The sequence below is a fragment of the Peromyscus maniculatus genome, chromosome 22, assembly GCF_049852395.1.
Source record: "Peromyscus maniculatus bairdii isolate BWxNUB_F1_BW_parent chromosome 22, HU_Pman_BW_mat_3.1, whole genome shotgun sequence".
Classification (NCBI taxonomy): Eukaryota; Metazoa; Chordata; class Mammalia; order Rodentia; family Cricetidae; genus Peromyscus; species Peromyscus maniculatus.
This window is the reverse complement of record NC_134873.1, coordinates 11,735,839-11,744,870: the sequence shown is the minus strand read 5'-3', so window position 1 is coordinate 11,744,870 and position 9,032 is coordinate 11,735,839.

Genomic DNA, 9,032 nt, shown 5'->3' with positions numbered 1-9,032 from the left:
GGCAACAGGCCTCTTACGTGCTCACGGTTTGTTTGTTTTTTTCAAGACAGGGTCTCACTATGTAGCCCTTGCTGTCCCAGAAATCACTCTGTAGCCCAGGCTGGCCTCGAACTCACAGAGATCTTCCTGCCTCTGCCTCCCGAGTGCTGGGATTAAAGGCGTGCGCCACGACACCCAGCTGTGCTCCTGCACTTTTGCTCCTCCTCATATGATGTCACTGACTGGAGGTAATGTTGGAGATGGGGACACAGATATCTGATTATTTTCCTTCGTGTAGGCTGATAATCGGGGTACAGCTGATAACTGGGATACAGGGCCGCAACAGTCAGTTCTCAAGAGCTTGACCAGTAATGAATCTCTGTAGTAACTTCTCATTGCAAAGAAGTTTCCCTGCATGAAAGAGGTAGAAAATTGGTATATTTTTTTTAAATATAAACACCAATTTGTGGTCAGCATTTTGACAGGCATTTCACATTTTTACAAATAGCCATTGCTTCCTCACTGGTATTACCATGGGCTCTTGCCACAACTACAGTACCATGAATTCTTTCCTATAGGTGGAAATTTAAATGCAGTTTGTTCTATTGGTAACAACCATGCCACTGCTGGTTTAGTGGGGACAGCTTGCCTGGCACGTTGGTGTTATAGCACACACACACACACACACACACACACACACACACACACACACACAGCGGATACTGAGGAGTACTGTTGCCGACAATTCTTTCCCATAGAGCACATGGCACCTTTCTGAACTATGTGGGTCTGTCAGCAAGGAGGCAGATTCCCAGCTCCTCCTCAGCTCAGCTTCCCGTATGCTGTAACTGAGTGTGATATTGTTAACAACAGGGTCTTGGTCATAGACTTTTGGGAGTGCAAACAGCACCATTGACAATAACCGCATATTCTTTGGCCTTTGGGGCTCTATAACTGACAACTTCTAAAGAAGTCTCTCATCACTGGCCCTGTGATTTCATTCAACAATTGTATGACTTTTGGACAGTGCCCCCACGGTTACCCACACACCACTCCCACCTCCACCTCAACTCCGACCCTGTTGTGGAATATTTAACTATGTAAAGATGTGTTACATTTGTTTCACCTTGCCTGCCTAAGGTACCTGATTGGTCTAATAAAGAGCTGAATGGCCAATAGCTAGGCAGAGGCGGGATAGGCAGGGCTGGAAGAGAGAGGAAAGAAATAGGAGGAGAAATCTAGGCTTGAGGGAGGAACGAGAGAAGAAGGAGAAATAAGAGAACAGGGAGAAAGAGAGGGACATGCCCGGGACAGAAACCAAACATGAAGACGGCAGGAAATTAATATATACAGAAAGAATGAAAACTAAAAAGTCCTGAGGCAAAAGGTAGATAAAGAGAAACAAGTTAATTTAAATTCAAAAAGCTAGCCAGAAATAAGTCTAAGCTAGGCTGAGCATTCAAAACTAATAGTAGTCTCTGTGTCATGATTTGGGAGCTGTCTGGTGGCCCCCCAAAAGAAAGCCTGGCACTTTTATCTTAAACTTTTTAAAAAGTTGTTATGCTTTACTTTCCAAGAAAGAGAACTAATTCTTTACTGTTATCATCATAGCAACAGATGAACACACATAAGTTTGGAAATCAGTAATTCACTGCATTTTCTATATCTTTTAAAAAATATTTTGATTTTATGTGCATTGGTTGTTTACCTGTATGTATGTCTGTGAGAGGGTGTTTGGTCCCCCTGGAACTGGATTACAAGAGAGTCCTGAGTTGCTCGTGTGGGTGCTAGGAACTGAACCCAGGTCTTCTGGAAGAGCAGGCCAAGCCATCTCTCCAGTCCCTTGGTGCTCATTTTACTTTTCTGCAAGATGGTTTAAAATCTGTAAGATACAGGCCTGGCAGCAGTGGCACAGGCCTTTAATCCCAGAGCTTGGGAAGCAGAGGCCGGAGGATCTCTGTGGGTTCAAGGCCAGCCTAGTCTACAAAGACAATTCCAGGACAGCCAGAGCTGTTATACAGAGAAACCCTGTCTGGAAAAACAAAACAAAACAAAAAAATCTATAAGACACAAAAAGGTTAGTATTATGTTAAAGAAAAAAAAAAAACCCACTACAAAGGATACCTTGGCTCACTATTATCCATCCCAAGTATCAGTTGGTATTGAATGCCTAAGGGAATACTGAAAAGAAATGCTTGCCTTTAAAGAACCCATCATTTGTATTAAATGTGTACTCAAGAAAGCTATGCTTGGGGGATGGAGAGATGGCTCATGGTTAGAAACACTGCTCTTGCAGAAGACTGTGAGTCACCAGCACCCACATCCTGCAACTCACAACTGCAGTCCCAGGGAATCTGCCACCTACGGGCACTGAACAAGTGTGCATATCCGCACAGGCACACAAACACATACACATAATTACAAATAAAATCTTAAGAAAGCAATACTGAGTAGAGCGGCATGGAAAGAGACAGTTCCTAATCCACCACTCTATAAACCACAGTCATTTTTCCTTGAGCCATTTAGCTCATCATCTTTAGGTGCTGGAGAGCCAAAGATGTACCTGGACATGACCCTATCACCAATGGTCTTGGAGGGGCCAGTTTGTGTTTCTTAGCAAGTAATGGGCCCAAGATGTTAGCCAGGGCCATGTCATTTTGGAGAGAAACTCAATTTTGATTGAACTGGAACAACTCTGTAACTACAGTAATCTGATTTCCAATACTAAAGTAATTTATTTCTCTAGATTATTGCTGTCCCTGCTCCATGGACCCCAGATAATGGCCAAACAGGATTAGATCCTTCACTTAACATTCTTTAACTGACTACTCATTGGCTACCTCTTCCAATGGGCAACTGCAGGCCTGAAAAGGAGACTTTTAACAACCTTCCTCACTATCACTTTTCAGCCCGATAACTACCCCACTGTTAGCAGATAGAAGAGTTCTGATTGTTATAGAGTCCCTCTTTAGACTTTTCCCAAATAAAGACCTTCCCTGTTGTCTTAGTTAGGGTTTCTATTGCTGTGAAGAGACAAAGCAACTCCCAAAAAGGAAAACAATTAATTGGGTTTGGCTTACAGTTTCAGATGTTTAGTCTATTATCATCATGATAGGATATGGCAGTGTGCAGACATACACGGTGCTGGAGAAGAAACTAAGAATTCTACATCTTTTTTAAAATTTATTTTTATTTTATGTCCATTGGTGTTTTGATATGGGTATTGGGACCCCTGGAAATGGAGCTACAGACAGTTGTGGCCTGCCATGTAGGTGCTGGGAATTGAACTTGGGTCCTTTGGTGGTGCTCTTAACCCCTGAGACATCTCTATAGCCCCTGAGAGGTCTATATCTTGATCCTTGGGCAGCAGGAAAAGACTGAGCCACACTAGGCCTAGCTTCAGCATCTGAGACCTCAAAGCTCCCTCCCACAGTGACACACTTCCTCCAACAAGGCCACACCTACTCCAACAAGACCACACCTCTTAATAAGGCCACTCCCTATGAGCCAAGCATTCAAACCTGTGAGTCTGTGGGGGGCCATTCCTATTCAAACCACCACACCTGTCTTAAGTCACTCATTCCCTTGTTTGTCATTCTGTGAACTACTGCTCAGGCCTTAAATATTTTCAGAAGTGAATAGCACCTCATTTTCCTTATTACTAATATTTTCCCCTAGGATCTCCATCTCAACACAAGTCTTTCCATATTTGATTTTGAATAACCAGGAGACTCCTCATTGTCTGCTTTGCTGTCCTCCCAATGTTCCTCCTTTACTTGCTTTAGCATTTTAGGAACAGTTTGTTCAAATGATTCATCTGTTTCCTATCTTATAATATCATGTCACACCAGGAACTTCAGCCCCAAGATCTAACTCAGTGAACCTCTTTGTTAGGTCTCTTATGAACACAGCCCATGTGACCAAGTGAACTGGGCAACAAATACCACCTGTGATGGCCATTCTTGGTTGTCAACTTGACTACATCTGGAATTAACTAAGACCTAGAAATGGAGGGCACACCTGTGAGGGATTTTTTTGCTTAATTTGAAGTAGGAAGATCCACTTCTATTCTAGATCTTTGAGTTAGGAAGACACACCTCTAATCTAAGCCCGCCTTCTGCTGGAAGTCTATATAAGGACATGGAAGAAGGAAGCTTTTGCTCTTTCCTGCTCGTTCTTGCCTTGCTACAAGTCCATTCCTTCACTGGCATTAGAGCCTACTTCTTCACGATTTCATCATATACTGAAGACCAACTGAGACATCCAGACCTGTGGACTGAACAACTATGGGATTCTGGGAATTTTTGTTCACAGCCAGAACACAGCTATTGTTGAATTAGCTTGACTGCAGCCTGTAAGTCATTCTAACGAATCCCCTTTACACACTAGAGTCTAGAGTAACCTTCACTAATACAGAAATGGTTCTAGGACAGCAGAAGTATAAGGATGAATCTGTTAAGTATCTGAAACAGGTTTTTCAATTTGCCAACACCCACATTACCAAAAACTCTCCAGTTACTAAAGCCTCTACTAAGAGCTTGGATTGTACTAAAAACCCACGTGTGAACTATTTTTTTTTTTTTTACAAACTTAAGGAGATAAATGCATTTGATTATCCTGACACACCAACTGTAGGTGGTAATGGATTTGTTGACTCTGTGTATGAAACTTTTGACAGTTTGAGGAAATAAGGGAAATGATGATTGTGGTTGGTTGCTCTTAGCATCTCTGGATAAGTTGATAAAGGATAGGGGTGAATATAGTGATAAAAGTGACTGGCTCCACATGCACCCACACAGTCTAAAGGCTTCTAAGTGTGCCCTGGAAGAGAATCTTCTCTCTATCAACCACAGTGCCCAAGTTGCAGAAAATCAATCAGAAGCCCTTATTATGAAGTTGGCTGAATTACAACAAAACTTCAAGCCCCAGCCTTGGAAGGTGTCAGTTGTTATAACAATAGTAAGGGCTAACAATTACTAACAATTGGTAAAGAATGGGATCCTATAACTTGGGATGGGGATGTGTGGGAGGACACTACTGAAGCTGAGAACTTTGAACCCTCAGATTCCCTAAGGGTTTATCTCACCTGAGGAAGTTGTACCTCACCTCCACCCTTTAAAATAGTGCCCTTTTCGCCTTTGCCTGAGGATATGACAGGCAAGACAATACTGATGTCCCTCAGGGCCCATCTATAATCAGACTCAAGGCAAAGCATGCTCCTACACGAAAGTAGAAAGTGTAGTCCCTGAGGAGGTGTCCTGTACTACTAAAGCACTTAATGAGTTTGGTGATTTATTTAAGCAGAAGTCTGGGAATATGTGCAGGAATGGATTTTTAGGGTGTGGGATAATGGTGGAAGTAACATAAAATTGAATCAGACTTTTATTGATATGGGCCCACTGAGTGGAAATTCTAAGTTTAATATAAAAGCTTACTTAGTTCAAAAGTTCAAAAAGTATGTTTGAATGGTTGGCTGAACCATTTGTCAAAATATGGCCTACTGAAAAGAAGTTGGAGATGCCTGATACCCATTGGCTTAGTATTGATGAAGGGACTTTAAGGCTCAGGGAAATTGAAATGCTAGAGTGGTTACACTGTGTAAAACCTAATCTTCCACAATGGGAAGGTCCAGAAGACATGCCCTTCACTAATCTTACACACACACACACACACACACACACACACACACACACAATGGTGAGAGGGGCAACAGGACACTTGAAGAGCTTTGTTGTCGCCCTTTTCCTTGTGCCAGACTGTAGAGGTTTAGATGCTGCTGTTCCATTAGATGAATTAAATGCAATGAGTTTAACAGGGCCCTGAGGTAGCAGGGCCAAGTGGCAGCAGTGAATCACCAAAGGCAAGGTGATCATAGTTATCGTGATGGGCAGCTTGGACAAAACAATGTCCATAAAGGCCTAGCCCGGTGGTTCTCCACCTTCCTAATGTTCTGACCCCTTAATACAGTTCCTCATGTTGTGGAGACTCCCAAACATAATTTTCAATGCTACTTCATAACTGTAATTTTGCTACTTTTATGAATCATAATGTCAATATCTGATATGCAGAATATCTGATATGCGATCCCTGTGAAAGGGTCATTCGACCCCCAAAGGTGCCATAACCACAGTGGCTGAGAACCACTGTGCCCTACCCTGTAACGGTCAGCACAAGTGAATTTTATGGTGGCATTACTCATATGGACCTTTGGTACTAGCTAACCAATCATAGTGTTTTCAGGAAAGAACTAGATAAGAAGCCTACAGAGTTTTTGTTTGATCTGTATAAGGGAAAAAAAAACAAACCCTCAAACAAATGAAAGGTTACATTGCATTGTGGCAAAAGGGAATCTCAGTCCATGAATCACTTTCCAGACTTGAGCCAGTTTGCAGACCTAAAACCACTTTAATGAAGGGATGGCGAGGTTCCCCCGAGGAAGGACCTTGATAAATACCTAAAAATTTTGCTGTTAGCCTTTCTTCAGTCCTTCCCCAGAGGACCTTTTACAAGTGTAACTGTACATTGGGGAAAGGAAACATCAAACTTTCAGGGGTCTATTGGATACCAGTTTAGAAGTAATGCTAATTCCAAGAGATCACATAAAACATTGTGGTCCTCCAGTTAAAGGGGGGCATATGTAGGCCAGGTTTTAATGAAGTTTTGGCTGAAGTCCAACTCACAGTAGGTCCAGTCATTGAGTCCCCAAACTTATCCTGTGGTTATTTCCCCAGACCCAGAATGTATAATTGGGATAGATATGCTGAGAGTTGGCAGAATTCTCACATCGGTTCCCTGACCTGTGAAGTGAGGGCTATTATATTTGAAAAGGCTAAATGGAAGCCTTTAGAGTTTCCTCCACCAAGGAAAATATGGAATCAAAAGCAGTATTGCATGCCTGGAGGAACTGCAGAAATTAGTGCCACCGTCAAGGACTTAAAGATGCAGAGGTGGTTCCTATCACATCTCCCTTTAGTTCTCCTATCTGCCAGTGCAGAAGACAGGTAGATTGTGGAGAATGACAACTCAATCAAGTAGTGATTCTGATTGCAGCTGCCATACCACATATGGGGTTCTCACTTGAGCAAATTAACCCATCTCCTGGCACATGGTACGGAACTATTGATCTAGCTCTTTCGTCGTCGTCGTCATCCCCCGTCCCCCCCGCCCCCCACCGCCCATACCCGTCCAAAAGGTCTGCCAGAAGCAATTTGCTTTCAGTTGGCAACGTCAGCAGTATACTTTTACAGCTTTACCTCAGGATATATTAACTCTCCAGGCCTGTGTCATAACTTAGGCAGAAAGGTTCTTGATTGTCTCTTCCACAAAATATCACATTGGTGACATTATATTATTGGACCAAGTGAATAGGAGGTAGCAACCACTTTGGACACACTGGTAACACACATACATCAGAGGATGAGAAATAAATCCAACCAATATTCAAGGGCCTTCTACTTCAGTGAGATTCTAGGGGTTCAGTGGGGAAAGGGTATTCAGGCCAAAAGCTATAAAATTGTTGAATGAAATCACAGTGCCAATGAGGAGAGACGTCTTTAGAAGTTGTCAGTGAGTGAAGCCAAAGGCCACAGGATTTCTCCTTTGTCTGTTCTTGTGTTTATGCTCTGTTGGAATTTGTAAGGCATTTGTAGCCTCTTTGTGTGTGTGTGTGTGTGTGTGTGTGTGTGTGTGTGTGTGTGTGAAATCATTATTTTTATTTGTCTAAAATTTCATCTAATTCATTTGATTTGGAGGCCATTACTATGTATCTTCTGGTGGAATTATGTTGCCTTAGTTTTTCATGTTTACTATAGTTTTGCATTAAAGCTTCTTTTATTTTGGGTTAAATCATTGGTTTGCTGTGTGTGTGTGTGTGTGTGTGTGTGTGTGTCTGTCTGTCTGTCTGTCTGTCTGTCTGTCTGTGTTTAATCACATTGCTTTTTTTCAAATGAAACTGTTTGCAATTTTCAGGTTGTAGCAGGATTAAAGTTTTGTTTAACTCTGCTCTATAATGTTTGGGCTACCAGACTAAATGGGAAATAGTGTCTGTAAAAATACTCCTATCCATGGGTAGGCCCACTACGAAAATACATTAAAATAAATGACTATTTAGTAAAAAAAAAAAAAAAAACCCACAAATTTATTGTCCCTCAAATACCAGTCATTTTAGAAAGTGGAAGAATATTACGACTTCTTTTTGCATGTGTATCAGTTACATTAGGTATGAATAGAAAGGAAAAGAAAAATAAAGGTGATGATTATTCCTTTGCTGATGACAAACAGTAGACAGGGAAAAAGTAAATACAAGGGGGCAGTAGGGACATGAGAGGGGAGAGGAGCTAATTTTGTTTAGAAGTAGAGAGATAAGTAAAGAAATATAATCAGATAACCTGAAGCAGTCCCAGCCATTAGGAGACTGAGACCAGGAACTTTAAAAACCAGTCCAGCCTGTGTTCTTGGGGCAAGTCTCTGAAAAGGAAAACAATACGGAAAAAAAAGAAGGGAAAAGAGCAGACGAACAGGACACAGCTGGTCTACTAATTTGGCAGTAGATATTAAGTAAGACTTTTATAAATTCCAAAGTGAGAGAGCTGGATGCGGGGAGTTGGGGGTGGGGTCTGAAGTATAAATGTAGGGAGCTGGAGAACTGTCTCTGTCTGTGGTGGTTTAGAGTGCAGGACTATACTCTTAATAATAATAATGTACCCAAATTCTGTATGGGCACCCATAGTCAGCAGCTTGTAACTCCATCTCCAGGGATCCAGTGCCCCCTTCTGGCCTCTATGGGCACCTGCACGCATGTGGCAGGCACACAGACAAACATAATTTTTTTTAAAAATTAAATTCTTAAAAAACTGTGGACGCCATCTAGTCAGCTTGCTGGTTGCAGCCTCAGCTTTCCTTTCTCTGCTCCCGTTTTTCTAAAAGATGGCTTTAAATACCTCTATCTGCCAGCTCTCCAGACCTTGCTCCAAGTCTGCACGTTGACTCACTGTAAGAATCTCTTGTCTGCTCATTGCTTCTTCCCTGGCCTCCTACAATGCCTTCACCACTCA